The sequence below is a fragment of the Oncorhynchus masou genome, chromosome 7, assembly GCF_036934945.1.
Source record: "Oncorhynchus masou masou isolate Uvic2021 chromosome 7, UVic_Omas_1.1, whole genome shotgun sequence".
Lineage (NCBI taxonomy): Eukaryota > Metazoa > Chordata > Actinopteri > Salmoniformes > Salmonidae > Oncorhynchus > Oncorhynchus masou.
The window spans coordinates 313236-335735 of NC_088218.1; the positions used below are offsets into that span (position 1 = coordinate 313236).

Below are 22500 nucleotides of genomic sequence, written 5' to 3' on the forward strand. Positions count from 1 at the left end.
CCAAACTCCCCGTTGCCAAACTCCCCGTTGCCAAACTCCCCCGTTGCCAAATTCCTCCCCGTTGCCAAACTCCCCGTTGCCAAACTCCCGTTGCCAAACTCCTCCCGTTGCCAAACTCCCCCGTTGCCAAACTCCCGTTGCCAAACTCCTCCCGTTGCCAAACTCCCCCGTTGCCAAACTCCCGTTGCCAAACTCTGTGAAATAGAAAGAGATGGGGATGAGGATAAGTTTAGTGTGACTCAAGATCAAAACACAGGAATCACATTCTATCGGCTTAAACCCCTAAACGGCAATCTCAGACAGGATGTTGACAGCAAATCTCAGACATGATGTTGACAGCAAATCCCAGACAGGATGTTGACAGCAAATCTCAGACAGGAAGTTGACAGCAAATCCCAGACAGGATGTTGACAGCAAATCTCAGACAGGAAGTTGACAGCAAATCCCAGACAGGATGTTGACAGCAAATCTCAGACAGGAAGTTGACAGCAAATCCCAGACAGGATGTTGACAGCAAATCCCAGACAGGATGTTGACAGCAAATCCCAGACAGGATGTTGACAGCAAATCCCAGACAGGATGTTGACAGCAAATCCCAGACAGGATGTTGACAGCCAATCCCAGACAGGATGTTGACAGCAAATCCCAGACAGGATGTTGACAGCAAATCCCAGACAGGATGTTGACAGCAAATCCCAGACAGGATGTTGACAGCAAATCCCAGACAGGATGTTGACAGCAAATCCCAGACAGGAAGTTGACAGCAAATCCCAGACAGGATGTTGACAGCAAATCCCAGCCAGGAAGTTGACAGCAAATCCCAGACAGGATGTTGACAGCCAATCCCAGACAGGCTGTTGACAGCAAATCCCAGACAGGATGTTGACAGCAAATCCCAGACAGGATGTTGACAGCAAATCCCAGACAGGATGTTGACAGCAAATCCCAGACAGGATGTTGACAGCAAATCCCAGCCAGGAAGTTGACAGCAAATCCCAGACAGGATGTTGACAGCAAATCCCAGACAGGATGTTGACAGCCAATCCCAGACAGGAAGTTGACAGCAAATCCCAGACAGGATGTTGACAGCAAATCCCAGCCAGGAAGTTGACAGCAAATCCCAGACAGGATGTTGACAGCTAATCCCAGACAGGAAGTTGACAGCCAATCCCAGACAGGATGTTGACAGCTAATCCCAGACAGGATGTTGACATCAAGGTTCCTCTCTCTCCCCAGATGGAACACTCTCAGAAGTATGGGAAGATCTTTAAATCTCGTTTCGGCCCCCAGCTGGTTGTGTCTATCGCAGGGCGGGATCTGGTTGCCGAGGTGCTGAGGACGGAGGGTGTGGCCCCGCAGAGAGGCAACATGGAGTCCTGGAAGGAGTACCGCGACCTGAGGGGCCGATCTACCGGACTTATCTCAGCGTGAGTCTGACCTCTAAACTACGACCTGTGACATCACGGGACGCAAAATGTTATACCCCCTTTTTGAAAGGAGGAAAATCTAGAAATGATTGACACGGAGAAGTAGTATCGACTTCAGTTAGTTCTAATGAATATTTTTCTGTAAAATCATCAACGATGTACATAGGAACAAAAAAACGAGATGTTTGACAAGTGAAGAATGCGTTTCTCAGAGCTCGTACATATTGTTCCGTAAAACCAGTCATGTCATGTTTCCATTTCAATGTATTCTTATTTGTTACTTAAAAAAAAAAACTTGACAAAAGCTCTGAGGAAGGCCGTGAGGTCGACACGTAAAGCTCTGAGGAAGGTCGTGAGGTCGACACGTAAAGCTCTGAGGAAGGTCGTGAGGTCGACACGTAAAGCTCTGAGGAAGACCGTGAGGTCGACACGTAAAGCTCTGAGGAAGGTCGACACGTAAATCTCTGAGGAAGGTTGTGAGGTCGACACGTAAAGCTCTGAGGAAGACCGTGAGGTCAACACGTAAAGCTCTGAGGAAGGTCGTGAGGTCGACACGTAAAGCTCTGAGGAAGACCCGTGAGGTCGATACGTAAAGATCTGAGGAAGATCGATACGTAAAGCTCTGAGGAAGACCGTGAGGTCGACGCGTAAATCTCTGAGGAAGGTCGTGAGGTCGACATGTAAAGCTCTGAGGAAGGTCGTGCGGTCGATACGTAAAGCTCTGAGGAAGGTCGTGAGGTCGATACGTAAAGCTCTGAGGAAGGTCGACACGTAAAGCTCTGAGGAAGGTCGTGAGGTCGACACGTAAAGCTCTGAGGAAGGTCGACACGTAAAGCTCTGAGGAAGGCCGTGAGGTCGACACGTAAAGCTCTGAGGAAGGTCGTGAGGTCGACGCTTAAAGTTAAATAAAGGTCAAATAAATATCCCTCGTGATTGCGGGAATCTTCCCAACCGGGATTTCTGTGACAACCTTTTAGTTAGTTGTCTCTGACCAGCTTCTCTCCCTTTCATCTCTGTGACAACCTTTTAGTTAGTTGTCTCTGACCACCTTCTCTCCCTTTCATCTCTGTGACAACCTTTTAGTTAGTTGTCTCTGACCACCTTCTCTCCCTTTCATCTCTGTGACAACCTTTTAGTTAGTTGTCTCTGACCACCTTCTCTCCCTTTCATCTCTGTGACAACCTTTTAGTTAGTTGTCTCTGACCACCTTCTCTCCCTTTCATCTCTGTGACAACCTTTTAGTTAGTTGTCTCTGACCACCTTCTCTCCCTTTCATCTCTGTGACAACCTTTTAGTTAGTTGTCTCTGACCACCTTCTCTCCCTTTCATCTCTGTGACAACCTTTTAGTTAGATGTCTCTGACCACCTTCTCTCCCTTTCATCTCTGTGACAACCTTTTAGTTAGTTGTCTCTGACCACCTTCTCTCCCTTTCATCTCTGTAGGGAGGGCGAGGACTGGTTGAAGATGCGTAGCATCCTCCGTCAGCTGATCATGAGACCGAAGGACGTGGCTCAGTTCTCTGACGATGTGAATGCTGTGGTGGAGGACCTGGTGAAGAGAGTGGATACGCTGAGGAGCCAGCAGTCAGACGGACTCACTGTACTCAATATTAACGATCTGTTTTTCAAATACGCAATGGAAGGTGGGTACCAGGAGGGTGGGTTCAGGGAGGATGGGTAGTGGGTACAGGGAGGGTGGGTAGTGGGTACAGGGAGGATGGGTAGTGGGTACAGGGAGGGTGGGTAGTGGGTACAGGGAGGATGGGTAATGGGTACAGGGAGGGTGGGTAGTGGGTACAGGGAGGATGGGTAGTGGGTACAGGGTGGATGGGTAGTGGGTACAGGGAGGATGGGTAGTGGGTACAGGGAGGATGGGTAGTGGGTACAGGGAGGGTGGGTAGTGGGTACAGGGAGGGTGGGTAGTGGGTACAGGGAGGGTGGGTAGTGGCTACAGGGGGGATGGGTAGTGGCTACAGGGGGATGGGTAGTGGCTACAGGGGGGATGGGTAGTGGGAGGATGGGTAGTGGCTACAGGGAGGATGGGTACAGGGAGGATGGGTAGTGGGTACAGGGAGGATGGGTACAGGGAGGATGGGTAGTGGGTACCAGGAGGGTGGGTAGTGGGTACAGGGAGGATGGGTAGTGGGTACAGGGAGGATGGGTAGTGGGTACAGGAAGGATGGGTAGTGGGTACAGGAAGGATGGGTAGTGGGTACAGGGAGGGTGGGTAGTGGGTACAGGGAGGATGGGTAGTGGGTACAGGGAGGATGGGTGCAGGGAGGATGGGTAGTGGGTGCAGGGAGGATGGGTAGTGGGTACAGGGAGGATGGGTAGTGGGTACAGGGAGGATGGGTAGTGGGTACAGGGAGGATGGGTAGTGGGTACAGGGAGGATGAGTACAGGGAGGATGGGTAGTGGGTGCAGGGAGGATGGGTAGTGGGTACAGTGAGGATGGGTAGTGGGTACAGGGAGGGTGGGTACAGGGAGGATGAGTACAAGGAGGATAGGTAGTGGGTACCAGGAGGATGGGTAGTGGGTACAGGGAGGATGGGTAGTGGGTACAGGGAGGATGGGTAGTGGGTACAGGGAGGATGGGTAGTGGGTGCAGGGAGGATGGGTAGTGGGTACAGGGAGGATGGGTAGTGGGTGCAGGGAGGATGGGTAGTGGGTACAGGGAGGATGGGTAGTGGGTACAGGGAGGATGAGTACAGGGAGGATGGGTAGTGGGTGCAGGGAGGATGGGTAGTGGGTACAGTGAGGATGGGTAGTGGGTACAGGGAGGGTGGGTACAGGGAGGATGGGTAGTGGGTACCAGGAGGATGGGTAGTGGGTACAGGGAGGATGGGTAGTGGGTACAGGGAGGATGGGTAGTGGGTACAGGGAGGATGGGTAGTGGGTACAGGGAGGATGGGTAGTGGGTACAGGGAGGATGGGTAGTGGGTACAGGGAGGATGGGTAGTGGGTACCAGGAGGATGGGTAGTGGGTACAGGGAGGATGGGTAGTGGGTACAGGGAGGATGGGTAGTGGGTACAGGGAGGATGGGTAGTGGGTGCAGGGAGGATGGGTAGTGGGTACAGGGAGGATGGGTAGTGGGTACAGGGAGGATGAGTACAGGGAGGATGGGTAGTGGGTGCAGGGAGGATGGGTAGTGGGTACAGTGAGGATGGGTAGTGGGTACAGGGAGGGTGGGTACAGGGAGGATGAGTACAAGGAGGATAGGTAGTGGGTACCAGGAGGATGGGTAGTGGGTACAGGGAGGATGGGTAGTGGGTACAGGGAGGATGGGTAGTGGGTACAGGGAGGATGGGTAGTGGGTACAGGGAGGATGGGTAGTGGGTACAGGGAGGATGGGTAGTGGCTACAGGGAGGGTGGGTACAGGGAGGGTGGGTAGTGGGTACAGGGAGGATGGGTACAGGGGGGATGGGTAGTGGCTACAGGGAGGATGGGTAGTGGGTACAGGGAGGATGGGTAGTGGCTACAGGGAGGATGGGTAGTGGGTACAGGGAGGATGGGTAGTGGCTACAGGGAGGATGGGTACAGGGAGGATGGGTAGTGGGTACAGGGAGGATGGGTAGTGGCTACAGGGAGGATGGGTAGTGGCTACAGGGAGGATGGCTACAGGGAGGATGGGTAGTGGGTACAGGGAGGATGGGTAGTGGGTACAGGGAGGATGGGTAGTGGCTACAGGGAGGATGGGTAGTGGCTACAGGGAGGATGGGTAGTGGGTACAGGGAGGATGGGTAGTGGCTACAGGGAGGATGGGTACAGGGAGGGTGGGTAGTGGGTACAGGGAGGATGGGTACAGGGAGGATGGGTAGTGGGTACAGGGAGGATGGGTACAGGGAGGGTGGGTAGTGGGTACAGGGAGGATGGGTACAGGGAGGATGGGTAGTGGGTACAGGGAGGATGGGTACAGGGAGGATGGGTAGTGGGTACAGGGAGGGTGGGTAGTGGGTACAGGGAGGATGGGTAGTGGGTACAGGGAGGATGGGTACAGGGAGGGTGGGTAGTGGCTACAGGGAGGATGGGTACAGGGGGGATGGGTAGTGGCTACAGGGAGGGTGGGTAGTGGCTACAGGGAGGATGGGTAGTGGCTACAGGGGGGATGGGTAGTGGGTACAGGGAGGATGGGTACAGGGAGGATGGGTAGTGGGTACAGGGAGGATGGGTACAGAGAGGATGGGTAGTGGCTACACGGGGGGATGGGTAGAGGGGGGGATGGGTAGTGGCTACAGGGGGGATGGGTAGAGGGGGGATGGGTAGTGGCTACAGGGGGATGGGTAGTGGGTACAGGGGGGATGGGTAGTGGCTACAGGGGGATGGGTAGTGGCTACAGGGGGGATGGGTAGTGGCTACAGGGGGGATGGGTAGTGGGTACAGGGGGGATGGGTAGTGGCTACAGGGGGGATGGGTAGTGGCTACAGGGGGGATGGGTAGTGGGTACAGGGGATGGGTAGTGGGTACAGGGGGGATGGGTAGTGGGTACAGGGGATGGGTAGTGGCTACAGGGAGGATGGGTAGTGGGTACAGGGAGGATGGGTACAGGGAGGGTGGGTAGTGGGTACAGGGAGGATGGGTACAGGGAGGATGGGTAGTGGGTACAGGGAGGATGGGTACAGGGAGGATGGGTAGTGGGTACAGGGAGGGTGGGTAGTGGGTACAGGGAGGATGGGTAGTGGGTACAGGGAGGATGGGTACAGGGAGGGTGGGTAGTGGCTACAGGGAGGATGGGTACAGGGGGATGGGTAGTGGCTACAGGGAGGGTGGGTAGTGGCTACAGGGAGGATGGGTAGTGGCTACAGGGGGGATGGGTAGTGGCTACAGGGGGGATGGGTAGTGGGTACAGGGAGGATGGGTACAGGGAGGATGGGTACAGAGAGGATGGGTAGTGGCTGTTACTGGGGGGATGGGTAGAGGGGGGATGGGTAGTGGCTACAGGGGGGATGGGTAGAGGGGGGATGGGTAGTGGCTACAGAGGGGGATGGGTAGTGGGTACAGGGGGGATGGGTAGTGGCTACAGGGGGGATGGGTAGTGGCTACAGGGGGGATGGGTAGTGGGTACAGGGGATGGGTAGTGGGTACTGGGGGGATGGGTAGTGGGTACAGGGGATGGGTAATGGCTACAGGGAGGATGGGTAGTGGGTACAGGGAGGATGGCTACAGGGGGGATGGGTAGTGGGTACAGGGAGGATGGGTAGTGGGTACAGGGAGGATGGGTAGTGGGTACAGGGAGGATGGGTAGTGGCTACAGGGGGATGGGTAGTGGGTACAGGGGGATGGGTAGTGGGTACAGGGGATGGGTAGTGGGTACAGGGGGGATGGGTAGTGGGTACAGGGGATGGGTAGTGGGTACAGGGGGATGGGTAGTGGGTACAGGGGATGGGTAGTGGGTACAGGGGGGATGGGTAGTGGGTACAGGGGATGGGTAGTGGGTACAGGGAGGATGGGTACAGGGGGGATGGGTAGTGGCTACAGGGGGGATGGGTAGTGGCTACAGGGAGGATGGGTAGTGGCTACAGGGGGGATGGGTAGTGGCTACAGGGGGATGGGTACAGGGGGGATGGGTAGTGGCTACAGGGGGGATGGGTAGTGGGGTGGGGGGGATGGGTGCTAGTCAGTTATCACTCCAGTATATCAGGTTTCATGTAGACTCCTGTATCTGTTTAGACTCTGTGGGAAGTCAGTTATCGAGGGTGCAGAACTCCTCTACAGGTGTGGCAGACATCATTTCCATTTGTCATACCAGCTAAACTAAAACTAATAAACCCCAACTTTCTTGTGCTCTTTTTTTTCCCTTCTATCTTCAAGTTAATTAACCTTCCTCCTCCTCTTCTCCCAGGTATGGCAGCCATCTTGTACGAGGACCGTCTGGGCTGCTTGGAGAATGAGATTCCTCAGAAGAGCCAGGACTACATCGCAGCTCTGCACCTGATGTTTAGTTCCTTTAAGATGACCATGTATGCCGGGGCGATCCCCAAGTGGCTCAGAACCGTCGTCCCCAGACCCTGGGAAGAGTTCTGCAGCTCCTGGGACGGACTCTTCAGTTTCAGTACGTTTCGCTGGTGCTGCATTTCCCCTGGTGATTTACCACCCGGTGTCTGACCTTTAGAAGACTGGTGATTTACCACCCGGTGTCTGACCTTTAGAAGACTGGTGATTTACCACCCGGTGTCTGACCTTTAGAAGACTGGTGATTTACCACCCGGTGTCTGACCTTTAGAAGACTGGTGATTTACCACCCGGTGTCTGACCTTTAGAAGACTGGTGATTTACCACCCGGTGTCTGACCTTTAGAAGACTGGTGATTTACCACCCGGTGTCTGACCTTTAGAAGACTGGTGATTTACCACCCGGTGTCTGACCTTTAGAAGACTGGTGATTTACCACCCGGTGTCTGACCTTTAGAAGCCTCAGACTTGTGATTTACCACCCGGTGTCTGACCTTTAGAAGACTGGTGATTTACCACCCGGTGTCTGACCTTTAGAAGCCTCAGACTGGTGATTTACCACCCGGTGTCTGACCTTTAGAAGCATCAGACTGGTGATTTAACACCCGGTGTCTGACCTTTAGAAGCCTCAGACTGGTGATTTACCACCCGGTGTCTGACCTTTAGAAGCATCAGACTGGTGATTTACCACCCGGTGTCTGACCTTTAAAAGACTGGTGATTTACCACCCGGTGTCTGACCTTTAGAAGCATCAGACTGGTGATTTACCACCCGGTGTCTGACCTTTAGAAGACTGGTGATTTACCACCCGGTGTCTGACCTTTAGAAGCCTCAGACTTGTGATTTACCACCCGGTGTCTGACCTTTAGAAGACTGGTGTTTTACCACCCGGTGTCTGACCTTTAAAAGACTGGTGATTTACCACCCGGTGTCTGACCTTTAAAAGACTGGTGATTTACCACCCGGTGTCTGACCTTTAGAAGCATCAGACTGGTGATTTACCACCCGGTGTCTGACCTTTAGAAGACTGGTGATTTACCACCCGGTGTCTGACCTTTAGAAGCCTCAGACTGGTGATTTACCACCCGGTGTCTGACCTTTAGAAGCCTCAGACTGGTGATTTACCACCCGGTGTCTGACCTTTAGAAGCCTCAGACTGGTGATTTACCACCCGGTGTCTGACCGTTAGAAGCCTCAGACTGGTGATTTACCACCCGGTGTCTGACCGTTAGAAGCCTCAGACTGGTGATTTACCACCCGGTGTCTGACCTTTAGAAGACTGGTGATTTACCACCCGGTGTCTGACCTTTAGAAGCATCAGACTGGTGATTTACCACCCGGTGTCTGACCTTTAGAAGCCTCAGACTGGTGATTTACCACCCGGTGTCTGACCTTTAGAAGCCTCAGACTGGTGATTTACCACCCGGTGTCTGACCTTTAGAAGCCTCAGACTGGTGATTTACCACCCAGTGTCTGACCTTGAGAAGCCTCAGACTGGTGATTTACCACCCGGTGTCTGACCTTGAGAAGCCTCAGACTGGTCTGACTGCTGAGAGCTCCTTTATGGAGGAGAAATGTCTCACCTCCACTCTTAGAAAAACATAAAATGCTACTTCATCTGTCTCCCTAGGAGAACCCTTTGTAGAACCTTTCTGGCTTCCAGGTAGAACCCCTTACACAGAGGGTTCTACATGGAACTCAAAATGATTCTACCTGAAACCCAAAAGGATTTTTTACCAGGATCCAAAAGGGTTCTACCTGAAACCCAAAAGGGTTCTACCAGGATCCAAAAGGGTTCTACCTGGAACCAAAAGGGTTCTACACGGAACTCAAAATGATTCTACCTGGAACCAAAGGGGTTCTACACGGAACTCCAAATTATTCTACCTGGAACCAAAAGGGTTCTACCTGAAACCCAAAAGGATTTTTTACCAGGATCCATAAAGGGATTTATCCTACGGGGTCAGATGAAGAACCCTTTTCAAACCCTGTATTTCTCTGGATAAGAGGGTCTGATAAATGACTCACTTGTGAATGCATGCATGTAACTCAATACTGTTGTTCTGGACCTGAGATGAATATGTTACCATAACCCTCTCCCCTTCCCCCAGGCCAGATCCATGTAGATAAGCGTCTGGGGAGATCCAGGATCTGGTGTCCCGGGGGAGAGACGGTGAAGGGGGGCTGTTAACTCACATGCTGGTGACCCGAGAGATGAACCTGGAGGAGATCTACGCTAACATGACTGAGATGTTACTGGCTGGGGTGGACACGGTGAGCAGTAGAGGAGATGTTACTGGGGTGGGGTGGACACGGTGAGCAGTAGAGGAGATGTTACTGGGGTGGGGTGGACACGGTGAGCAGTAGAGGAGATGTTACTGGGGTGGGGTGGACACGGTGAGCAGTAGAGGAGATGTTACTGGGGTGGGGTGGACACGGTGAGCAGTAGAGGAGATGTTACTGGGGTGGACACGGTGAGCAGTAGAGGAGATGTTACTGGGGTGGACACGGTGAGCAGTAGAGGAGATGTTACTGGGGTGGACACGGTGAGCAGTAGAGGAGATGTTACTGGGGTGGACACGGTGAGCAGTAGAGGAGATGTTACTGGGGTGGGGTGGACACGGTGAGCAGTAGAGGAGATGTTACTGGGGTGGACACGGTGAGCAGTAGAGGAGATGTTACTGGGGTGGACACGGTGAGCAGTAGAGGAGATGTTACTGGGGTGGACACGGTGAGCAGTAGAGGAGATGTTACTGGGGTGGACACGGTGAGCAGTAGAGGAGATGTTACTGGGGTGGACACGGTGAGCAGTAGAGGAGATGTTACTGGGGTGGGGTGGACACGGTGAGCAGTAGAGGAGATGTTACTGGGGTGGGGTGGACACGGTGAGCAGTAGGGGAGATGTTACTGGGGTGGGGTGGACACGGTGAGCAGTAGAGGAGATGTTACTGGGGTGGGGTGGACACGGTGAGCAGTAGAGGAGATGTTACTGGGGTGGGGTGGACACGGTGAGCAGTAGAGGAGATGTTACTGGGGTGGGGTGGACACGGTGAGCAGTAGAGGAGATGTTACTGGGGTGGGGTGGACACGGTGAGCAGTAGAGGAGATGTTACTGGGGTGGGGTGGACACGGTGAGCAGTAGAGGAGATGTTACTGGGGTGGGGTGGACACGGTGAGCAGTAGAGGAGATGTTACTGGGGTGGGGTGGACACGGTGAGCAGTAGAGGAGATGTTACTGGGGTGGGGTGGACACGGTGAGCAGTAGAGGAGATGTTACTGGGGTGGACACGGTGAGCAGTAGAGGAGATGTTACTGGGGTGGGGTGGACACGGTGAGCAGTAGAGGAGATGTTACTGGGGTGGACACGGTGAGCAGTAGGGGAGATGTTACTGGGGTGGACACGGTGAGCAGTAGAGGAGATGTTACTGGGGTGGGGTGGACACGGTGAGCAGTAGGGGAGATGTTACTGGGGTGGGGTGGACACGGTGAGCAGTAGAGGAGATGTTACTGGGGTGGGGTGGACACGGTGAGCAGTAGAGGAGATGTTACTGGGGTGGACACGGTGAGCAGTAGAGGAGATGTTACTGGGGTGGGGTGGACACGGTGAGCAGTAGAGGAGATGTTACTGGGGTGGGGTGGACACGGTGAGCAGTAGAGGAGATGTTACTGGGGTGGGGTGGACACGGTGAGCAGTAGGGGAGATGTTACTGGGGTGGACACGGTGAGCAGTAGAGGAGATGTTACTGGGGTGGACACGGTGAGCAGTAGAGGAGATGTTACTGGGGTGGACACGGTGAGCAGTAGAGGAGATGTTACTGGGGTGGGGTGGACACGGTGAGCAGTAGAGGAGATGTTACTGGGGTGGGGTGGACATGGTGAGCAGTAGAGGAGATGTTACTGGGGTGGGGTGGACACGGTGAGCAGTAGAGGAGATGTTACTGGGGTGGACACGGTGAGCAGTAGAGGAGATGTTACTGGGGTGGGGTGGACACGGTGAGCAGTAGAGGAGATGTTACTGGGGTGGGGTGGACACGGTGAGCAGTAGAGGAGATGTTACTGGGGTGGACACGGTGAGCAGTAGAGGAGATGTTACTGGGGTGGGGTGGACACGGTGAGCAGTAGGGAGATGTTACTGGGGTGGGGTGGACACGGTGAGCAGTAGAGGAGATGTTACTGGGGTGGGGTGGACACGGTGAGCAGTAGGGGAGATGTTACTGGGGTGGGGTGGACACGGTGAGCAGTAGGGGAGATGTTACTGGGGTGGACACGGTGAGCAGTAGAGGAGATGTTACTGGGGTGGACACGGTGAGCAGTAGAGGAGATGTTACTGGGGTGGGGTGGACACGGTGAGCAGTAGAGGAGATGTTACTGGGGTGGGGTGGACACGGTGAGCAGTAGAGGAGATGTTACTGGGGTGGGGTGGACACGGTGAGCAGTAGAGGAGATGTTACTGGGGTGGGGTGGACACGGTGAGCAGTAGAGGAGATGTTACTGGGGTGGGGTGGACACGGTGAGCAGTAGAGGAGATGTTACTGGGGTGGGGTGGACACGGTGAGCAGTAGAGGAGATGTTACTGGGGTGGGGTGGACACGGTGAGCAGTAGGGGAGATGTTACTGGGGTGGGGTGGACACGGTGAGCAGTAGGGGAGATGTTACTGGGGTGGACACGGTGAGCAGTAGAGGAGATGTTACTGGGGTGGGGTGGACACGGTGAGCAGTAGAGGAGATGTTACTGGGGTGGGGACACGGTGAGCAGTAGAGGAGATGTTACTGGGGTGGGGTGGACACGGTGAGCAGTAGAGGAGATGTTACTGGGGTGGACACGGTGAGCAGTAGAGGAGATGTTACTGGGGTGGGGTGGACACGGTGAGCAGTAGGGGAGATGTTACTGGGGTGGGGTGGACACGGTGAGCAGTAGAGGAGATGTTACTGGGCTGGGGTGGACACGGTGAGCAGTAGAGGAGATGTTACTGGGGTGGGGTGGACACGGTGAGCAGTAGGGGAGATGTTACTGGGGTGGGGTGGACACGGTGAGCAGTAGAGGAGATGTTACTGGGGTGGACACGGTGAGCAGTAGAGGAGATGTTACTGGGGTGGGGTGGACACGGTGAGCAGTAGGTAGGGGAGATGTTACTGGGGTGGGGTGGACACGGTGAGCAGTAGAGGAGATGTTACTGGGGTGGGGTGGACACGGTGAGCAGTAGAGGAGATGTTACTGGGGTGGACACGGTGAGCAGTAGAGGAGATGTTACTGGGGTGGGGTGGACACGGTGAGCAGTAGAGGAGATGTTACTGGGGTGGACACGGTGAGCAGTAGAGGAGATGTTACTGGGGTGGGGTGGACACGGTGAGCAGTAGAGGAGATGTTACTGGGGTGGACACGGTGAGCAGTAGAGGAGATGTTACTGGGGTGGGGTGGACACGGTGAGCAGTAGAGGAGATGTTACTGGGGATGGGGTGGACACGGTGAGCAGTAGAGGAGATGTTACTGGGGTGGGGTGGACACGGTGAGCAGTAGAGGGAGATGTTACTGGGGTGGGGTGGGGTGGACACGGTGAGCAGTAGGGGAGATGTTACTGGGGTGGGGTGGACACGGTGAGCAGTAGAGGAGATGTTACTGGGGTGGACACGGTGAGCAGTAGAGGAGATGTTACTGGGGTGGACACGGTGAGCAGTAGAGGAGATGTTACTGGGGTGGGGTGGACACGGTGAGCAGTAGAGGAGATGTTACTGGGGTGGGGTGGACACGGTGAGCAGTAGAGGAGGTGAGCAGTAGAGGAGATGTTACTGGGGTGGACACGGTGAGCAGTAGAGGAGATGTTACTGGGGTGGACACGGTGAGCAGTAGGGGAGATGTTACTGGGGTGGACACGGTGAGCAGTAGAGGAGATGTTACTGGGGTGGACACGGTGAGCAGTAGGGGAGATGTTACTGGGGTGGACACGGTGAGCAGTAGAGGAGATGTTACTGGGGTGGGGTGGACACGGTGAGCAGTAGAGGAGATGTTACTGGGGGTGGACACGGTGAGCAGTAGAGGAGATGTTACTGGGGTGGGGTGGACACGGTGAGCAGTAGAGGAGATGTTACTGGGGTGGACACGGTGAGCAGTAGAGGAGATGTTACTGGGGTGGGGTGGACACGGTGAGCAGTAGAGGAGATGTTACTGGGGTGGACACGGTGAGCAGTAGAGGAGATGTTACTGGGGTGGGGTGGACACGGTGAGCAGTAGAGGAGATGTTACTGGGGTGGGGTGGACATGGTGAGCAGTAGGGAGGAGATGTTACTGGGGTGGACACGGTGAGCAGTAGAGGAGATGTTACTGGGGTGGACACGGTGAGCAGTAGAGGAGATGTTACTGGGGTGGGGTGGACACGGTGAGCAGTAGGGGAGATGTTACTGGGGTGGACACGGTGGCAGTAGGGGAGATGTTACTGGGGTGGGGTGGACAGTAGTAGGGAGATGTTACTGGGGTGGACACGGTGAGCAGTAGAGGAGATGTTACTGGGGTGGACACGGTGAGCAGTAGAGGAGATGTTACTGGGGTGGGGTGGACACGGTGAGCAGTAGAGGAGATGTTACTGGGGTGGACACGGTGAGCAGTAGAGGAGATGTTACTGGGGTGGGGTGGACACGGTGAGCAGTAGAGGAGATGTTACTGGGGTGGGGTGGACACGGTGAGCAGTAGGGGAGATGTTACTGGGGTGGGGTGGACACGGTGAGCAGTAGGGGAGATGTTACTGGGGTGGACACGGTGAGCAGTAGAGGAGATGTTACTGGGGTGGGGTGGACACGGTGAGCAGTAGAGGAGATGTTACTGGGGTGGGGTGGACACGGTGAGCAGTAGGGGAGATGTTACTGGGGTGGACACGGTGAGCAGTAGGGGAGATGTTACTGGGGTGGGGTGGACACGGTGAGCAGTAGAGGAGATGTTACTGGGGTGGGGTGGACACGGTGAGCAGTAGGGAGATGTTACTGGGGTGGGGTGGACACGGTGAGCAGTAGAGGAGATGTTACTGGGGTGGACACGGTGAGCAGTAGAGGAGATGTTACTGGGGTGGACACGGTGAGCAGTAGAGGAGATGTTACTGGGGTGGACACGGTGAGCAGTAGAGGAGATGTTACTGGGGTGGGGGTGGACACGGTGAGCAGTAGGGGAGATGTTACTGGGGTGGGGTGGACACGGTGAGCAGTAGGGAGATGTTACTGGGGTGTTACTGGGGGTGGGGTGGACACGGTGAGCAGTAGAGGAGATGTTACTGGGGTGGACACGGTGAGCAGTAGAGGAGATGTTACTGGGGTGGGGTGGACACGGTGAGCAGTAGGGAAGATGTTACTGGGGTGGACACTGTGAGCAGTAGAGGAGATGTTACTGGGGTGGACACGGTGAGCAGTAGAGGAGATGTTACTGGGGTGGGGTGGACACGGTGAGCAGTAGAGGAGATGTTACTGGGGTGGGGTGGACACGGTGAGCAGTAGAGGAGATGTTACTGGGGTGGGGTGGACACGGTGAGCAGTAGAGGAGATGTTACTGGGGTGGGGTGGACACGGTGAGCAGTAGGGGAGATGTTACTGGGGTGGACACGGTGAGCAGTAGAGGAGATGTTACTGGGGTGGACACGGTGAGCAGTAGGGGAGATGTTACTGGGGTGGGGTGGACACGGTGAGCAGTAGAGGAGATGTTACTGGGGTGGGGTGGACACGGTGAGCAGTAGAGGAGATGTTACTGGGGTGGGGTGGACACGGTGAGCAGTAGAGGAGATGTTACTGGGGTGGGGGTGGACACGGTGAGCAGTAGAGGAGATGTTACTGGGGTGGGGTGGACACGGTGAGCAGTAGGGGAGATGTTACTGGGGTGGGGTGGACACGGTGAGCAGTAGAGGAGATGTTACTGGGGTGGGGTGGACACGGTGAGCAGTAGAGGAGATGTTACTGGGGTGGACACGGTGAGCAGTAGAGGAGATGTTACTGGGGTGGACACGGTGAGCAGTAGAGGAGATGTTACTGGGGTGGGGTGGACACGGTGAGCAGTAGAGGAGATGTTACTGGGGTGGGGTGGACACGGTGAGCAGTAGAGGAGATGTTACTGGGGTGGACACGGTGAGCAGTAGAGGAGATGTTACTGGGGTGGACACGGTGAGCAGTAGAGGAGATGTTACTGGGGTGGACACGGTGAGCAGTAGAGGAGATGTTACTGGGGTGGGGTGGACACGGTGAGCAGTAGAGGAGATGTTACTGGGGTGGACACGGTGAGCAGTAGAGGAGATGTTACTGGGGTGGGGTGGACACGGTGAGCAGTAGAGGAGATGTTACTGGGGTGGACACGGTGAGCAGTAGGGGAGATGTTACTGGGGTGGGGGTGGACACGGTGAGCAGTAGAGGAGATGTTACTGGGGTGGGGTGGACACGGTGAGCAGTAGAGGAGATGTTACTGGGGTGGGGTGGACACGGTGAGCAGTAGAGGAGATGTTACTGGGGTGGGGTGGACACGGTGAGCAGTAGAGGAGATGTTACTGGGGTGGGGTGGACACGGTGAGCAGTAGAGGAGATGTTACTGGGGTGGACACGGTGAGCAGTAGAGGAGATGTTACTGGGGTGGGGTGGACACGGTGAGCAGTAGAGGAGATGTTACTGGGGTGGACACGGTGAGCAGTAGAGGAGATGTTACTGGGGTGGACACGGTGAGCAGTAGAGGAGATGTTACTGGGGTGGACACGGTGAGCAGTAGAGGAGATGTTACTGGGGTGGACACGGTGAGCAGTAGAGGAGATGTTACTGGGGTGGGGTGGACACGGTGAGCAGTAGAGGAGATGTTACTGGGGTGGACACGGTGAGCAGTAGAGGAGATGTTACTGGGGTGGACACGGTGAGCAGTAGAGGAGATGTTACTGGGGTGGGGTGGACACGGTGAGCAGTAGAGGAGATGTTACTGGGGTGGGGTGGACACGGTGAGCAGTAGAGGAGATGTTACTGGGGTGGGGTGGACACGGTGAGCAGTAGGGGAGATGTTACTGGGGTGGGGTGGACACGGTGAGCAGTAGAGGAGATGTTACTGGGGTGGACACGGTGAGCAGTAGAGGAGATGTTACTGGGGTGGGGTGGACACGGTGAGCAGTAGAGGAGATGTTACTGGGGTGGGGTGGACACGGTGAGCAGTAGAGGAGATGTTACTGGGGTGGACACGGTGAGCAGTAGAGGAGATGTTACTGGGGTGGGGTGGACACGGTGAGCAGTAGAGGAGATGTTACTGGGGTGGACACGGTGAGCAGTAGAGGAGATGTTACTGGGGTGGGGTGGACACGGTGAGCAGTAGGGGAGATGTTACTGGGGTGGGGTGGACACGGTGAGCAGTAGAGGAGATGTTACTGGGGTGGGGTGGACACTGGCTGGGGTGGACACGGTGAGCAGTAGAGGAGATGTTACTGGCTGGGGTGGACACGGTGAGCAGTAGAGGAGATGTTACTGGGGTGGGGTGGACACGGTGAGCAGTAGAGGAGATGTTACTGGGGTGGGGTGGACACGGTGAGCAGTAGAGGAGATGTTACTGGGGTGGACACGGTGAGCAGTAGAGGAGATGTTACTGGCTGGGGTGGACACGGTGAGCAGTAGGGGAGATGTTACTGGGGTGGGGTGGACACGGTGAGCAGTAGAGGAGATGTTACTGGGGTGGGGTGGACACGGTGAGCAGTAGAGGAGATGTTACTGGGGTGGACACGGTGAGCAGTAGAGGAGATGTTACTGGGGTGGACACGGTGAGCAGTAGAGGAGATGTTACTGGGGTGGGGTGGACACGGTGAGCAGTAGAGGAGATGTTACTGGGGTGGGGTGGACACGGTGAGCAGTAGAGGAGATGTTACTGGGGTGGGGTGGACACGGTGAGCAGTAGAGGAGATGTTACTGGGGTGGGGTGGACACGGTGAGCAGTAGAGGAGATGTTACTGGGGTGGGGTGGACACGGTGAGCAGTAGAGGAGATGTTACTGGGGTGGACACGGTGAGCAGTAGAGGAGATGTTACTGGGGTGGGGTGGACACGGTGAGCAGTAGAGGAGATGTTACTGGGGTGGGGTGGACACGGTGAGCAGTAGGGGAGATGTTACTGGGGTGGGGTGGACACGGTGAGCAGTAGAGGAGATGTTACTGGGGTGGACACGGTGAGCAGTAGAGGAGATGTTACTGGGGTGGGGTGGACACGGTGAGCAGTAGGGGAGATGTTACTGGGGTGGGGTGGACACGGTGAGCAGTAGAGGAGATGTTACTGGGGTGGGGTGGACACGGTGAGCAGTAGAGGAGATGTTACTGGGGTGGACACGGTGAGCAGTAGGAGAGGGTTAACCACACTTCAACGTTTCTCTCCCTCCTGTTTTGTCCCCCCCCATTCTGTTGGTGGGAGTCTCTCAGGGGGTGTTTAGTCTTGGTTCCCACCAGACATCTCCGTGTGTGTGTGAACTGTGTGTATAGCAGAGACTGCCAGGGTGTGTGTTGTGGGGTGTCAGATTAATGTGACGTGTCAATGAGAGGTGGCCTGGGGGGGGGGTCACGTCTTGGCAGGAGGGTTGGGTTTGCAGACTCCCTCTGTCTAGCCTCTACTCAGCTCCTCCTAGCTGTAACAGTGTGTTATGCTCTGGGAGGTGGAGGAGGGTTGGGTTTGCAGACTCCCTCTGTCTAGCCTCTACTCAGCTCCTCCTAGCTGTAACAGTGTGTTATGCTCTGGGAGGTGGAGGAGGGTTGGGTTTGCAGACTCCCTCTGTCTAGCCTCTACTCAGCTCCTCCTAGCTGTAACAGTGTGTTATGCTCTGGGAGGTGGAGGAGGGTTGGGTTTGCAGACTCCCTCTGTCTAGCCTCTACTCAGCTCCTCCTAGCTGTAACAGTGTGTTATGCTCTGGGAGGTGGAGGAGGGTTGGGTTTGCAGACTGCCTCTGTCTAGCCTCTACTCAGCTCCTCCTAGCTGTAACAGTGTGTTATGCTCTGGGAGGTGGAGGAGGGTTGGGTTTGCAGACTGCCTCTGTCTAGCCTCTACTCAGCTCCTCCTAGCTGTAACAGTGTGTTATGCTCTGGGAGGTGGAGGAGGGTTGGGTTTGCAGACTGCCTCTGTCTAGCCTCTACTCAGCTCCTCCTAGCTGTAACAGTGTGTTATGCTCTGGGAGGTGGAGGAGGGTTGGGTTTGCAGACTGCCTCTGTCTAGCCTCTACTCAGCTCCTCCTAGCTGTAACAGTGTGTTATGCTCTGGGAGGTGGAGGAGGGTTGGGTTTGCAGACTGCCTCTGTCTAGCCTCTACTCAGCTCCTCCTAGCTGTAACAGTGTGTTATGCTCTGGGAGGTGGAGGAGGGGTTGGGTTTGCAGACTGCCTCTGTCTAGCCTCTACTCAGCTCCTCCTAGCTGTAACAGTGTGTTATGCTCTGGGAGGTGGAGGAGGGTTGGGTTTGCAGACTCCCTCTGTCTAGCCTCTACTCAGCTCCTCCTAGCTGTAACAGTGTGTTATGCTCTGGGAGGTGGAGGAGGGTTGGGTTTGCAGACTCCCTCTGTCTAGCCTCTACTCAGCTCCTCCTAGCTGTAACAGTGTGTTATGCTCTGGGAGGTGGAGGAGGGTTGGGTTTGCAGACTCCCTCTGTCTAGCCTCTACTCAGCTCCTCCTAGCTGTAACAGTGTGTTATGCTCTGGGAGGTGGAGGAGGGTTGGGTTTGCAGACTCCCTCTGTCTAGCCTCTACTCAGCTCCTCCTAGCTGTAACAGTGTGTTATGCTCTGGGAGGTGGAGGAGGGTTGGGTTTGCAGACTCCCTCTGTCTAGCCTCTACTCAGCTCCTCCTAGCTGTAACAGTGTGTTATGCTCTGGGAGGTGGAGGAGGGTTGGGTTTGCAGACTCCCTCTGTCTAGCCTCTCTACTCAGCTCCTCCTAGCTGTAACAGTGTGTTATGCTCTGGGAGGTGGAGGAGGGTTGGGTTTGCAGACTGCCTCTGTCTAGCCTCTACTCAGCTCCTCCTAGCTGTAACAGTGTGTTATGCTCTGGGAGGTGGAGGAGGGTTGGGTTTGCAGACTGCCTCTGTCTAGCCTCTACTCAGCTCCTCCTAGCTGTAACAGTGTGTTATGCTCTGGGAGGTGGAGGAGGGTTGGGTTTGCAGACTCCCTCTGTCTAGCCTCTACTCAGCTCCTCCTAGCTGTAACAGTGTGTTATGCTCTGGGAGGTGGAGGAGGGTTGGGTTTGCAGACTGCCTCTGTCTAGCCTCTACTCAGCTCCTCCTAGCTGTAACAGTGTGTTATGCTCTGGGAGGTGGAGGAGGGTTGGGTTTGCAGACTCCCTCTGTCTAGCCTCTACTCAGCTCCTCCTAGCTGTAACAGTGTGTTATGCTCTGGGAGGTGGAGGAGGGTTGGGTTTGCAGACTGCCTCTGTCTAGCCTCTACTCAGCTCCTCCTAGCTGTAACAGTGTGTTATGCTCTGGGAGGTGGAGGAGGGTTGGGTTTGCAGACTGCCTCTGTCTAGCCTCTACTCAGCTCCTCCTAGCTGTAACAGTGTGTTATGCTCTGGGAGGTGGAGGAGGGTTGGGTTTGCAGACTGCCTCTGTCTAGCCTCTACTCAGCTCCTCCTAGCTGTAACAGTGTGTTATGCTCTGGGAGGTGGAGGAGGGTTGGGTTTGCAGACTGCCTCTGTCTAGCCTCTACTCAGCTCCTCCTAGCTGTAACAGTGTGTTATGCTCTGGGAGGTGGAGGAGGGTTGGGTTTGCAGACTCCCTCTGTCTAGCCTCTACTCAGCTCCTCCTAGCTGTAACAGTGTGTTATGCTCTGGGAGGTGGAGGAGGGTTGGGTTTGCAGACTGCCTCTGTCTAGCCTCTACTCAGCTCCTCCTAGCTGTAACAGTGTGTTATGCTCTGGGAGGTGGAGGAGGGTTGGGTTTGCAGACTGCCTCTGTCTAGCCTCTACTCAGCTCCTCCTAGCTGTAACAGTGTGTTATGCTCTGGGAGGTGGAGGAGGGTTGGGTTTGCAGACTGCCTCTGTCTAGCCTCTACTCAGCTCCTCCTAGCTGTAACAGTGTGTTATGCTCTGGGAGGTGGAGGAGGGTTGGGTTTGCAGACTCCCTCTGTCTAGCCTCTACTCAGCTCCTCCTAGCTGTAACAGTGTGTTATGCTCTGGGAGGTGGAGGAGGGTTGGGTTTGCAGACTCCCTCTGTCTAGCCTCTACTCAGCTCCTCCTAGCTGTAACAGTGTGTTATGCTCTGGGAGGTGGAGGAGGGTTTAAGCCCTGCAGGGAGGCTGTCATATGATTCCCCCTGGTTGCCAGGGTGTTGCCAGGGTGTTGCCAGGCGGTTGCCAGGGTGTTGCCAGCTGAGGAAACCAAGAGAAGGATCAAGCCTCTGATCTTCCGTACCTCCTTCTGTCTGTGTGTCCTCGCTGCGACGCTGACCTCAGGATGAACCCTGCTAGTGAAGGCGTTTGGAGGGAGGGAGGGATGGAGGGAGGGAGGGGGAGGTAGGGAGGGAGGCAGAGGGAGGGAGGTGGAGAGAGGGAGGGGGAGGGAAAGGGGGAGAGAGAGAGAGATGGTTGTGAGAACAAAAGGTCTAGCCCCATTTCATACCTGGTTCTAACATGTGTCCTTTGTCCTGATCTTGTCCCATTTTGTTTTAGACTGGTTTAAATGTTTTTAAAAGTTACATTGTGATCTGATTGCGATCAGATCACCCTGACCACCTCCGAAGGTAGTCAGATTGTGTCTGGATATCAAGTGTAAACAGATCTGGACGGTCAAACCATTTGAAATCATCGTTATGCCACCTGGTCAAACCATTTGAAATGGCATCAATAATAGACTCAAAATTAAATGTATTTGTATAATTTGCATACAGCGAGGAACCAGGATATCTGGTCACCGTGGAGACACGGTGGACAACATAGATACAACTGCTACGATGTGGGCACAATCAGATTGTGGATAAATTCAGTACAAGGAATGCATGTTAGCACCAGGTATAAACGAGGTGTGTGTGTGTGTGTGTGTGTGTGTGTGTGTGTGTGTGTGTGTGTGTGTGTGTGTGTGTGTGTGTGTGTGTGTGTGTGTGTGTGTGTGTGTGTGTGTGTGTGTGTGTGTGTGTGTGTGTGTGTGTGTGTGTGTGTGTGTGTGTGTGTGTGTGTGTGTGTGTACCTATAACAGCAGCAGTAGTCCCTCCAGGACAGCCGACAGTAGACAATGTGTGTGTGTAAAAGGGATAGAAAGAGAGAACTAAAGCAAGGTCTCTGTGACATAAGAACCGCTGTGTGGGAGGGAGGGAGGGTTAGGAGAACAAAAGCAAGGTCTGTCTGTGTGACATAAGAACCGCTGTGTGGGAGGGAGGGAGGGAGGGAGGGAGGGAGATGACTACAAAGGGAGGGAGGGAGGGAGATGACTACAAAGGGAAGGAGAGGGGGATGGAGGGATTTGAATAAAGGAACGAGGAAATGGAGAACTGAGATTAGAGGTAACTTGGAGAGGAGACGAGGAAACAGGGACAGTTGAATAGTTATAGGAGACATTAGGAGACATTAGGAGACAACACACGGTGTGTTTGAGACGGAGAAACAGGGACAGTTGAATAGTTTTAGGAGACATTAGGAGACATTAGGAGACAACACACGGTGTGTTTGAGACGGAGAAACAGTTGAATAGTTATAGGAGACATGAGGAGACATTAGGAGACATTAGGAGACATGAGGAGACATTAGGAGACAACACACAGTGTGTTTGAGATGGAGAAACAGTTGAATAGTTATAGGAGACATTAGGAGACATTAGGAGACAACACATGGTGTGTATGAGACAGAGAAACAGTTGAATAGTTTAAGGAGACATTAGGAGACATTAGGAGACATTAGGAGACATTAGGAGACAACACACGGTGTGTTTGAGACGGAGAAACAGTTGAATAGTTATAGGAGACATTAGGAGACATTAGGAGACATTAGGAGACATTAGGAGACAACACATGGTGTGTTTGAGACGGAGAAACAGTTGAATAGTTATAGGAGACATTAGGAGACATTAGGAGACAACACACTGTGTGTTTGAGAAGGAGAAAGGGTGTGAGTAGTGTACTAGACTAGAGGGAGGAACACCCTATTCCCTATATAGTGCACTACTTTGACACCCTATTCCCTATATAGTGC

The 22500-nt window shown here is 54.6% G+C and overlaps 1 pseudogene; it reads left to right on the forward strand.

Moving 5' to 3' along the window:
- LOC135543108 (cytochrome P450 27C1-like) overlaps window positions 1-22500 on the forward strand; it is a 35404-nt pseudogene that overhangs the window by 2126 nt on the left and 10778 nt on the right.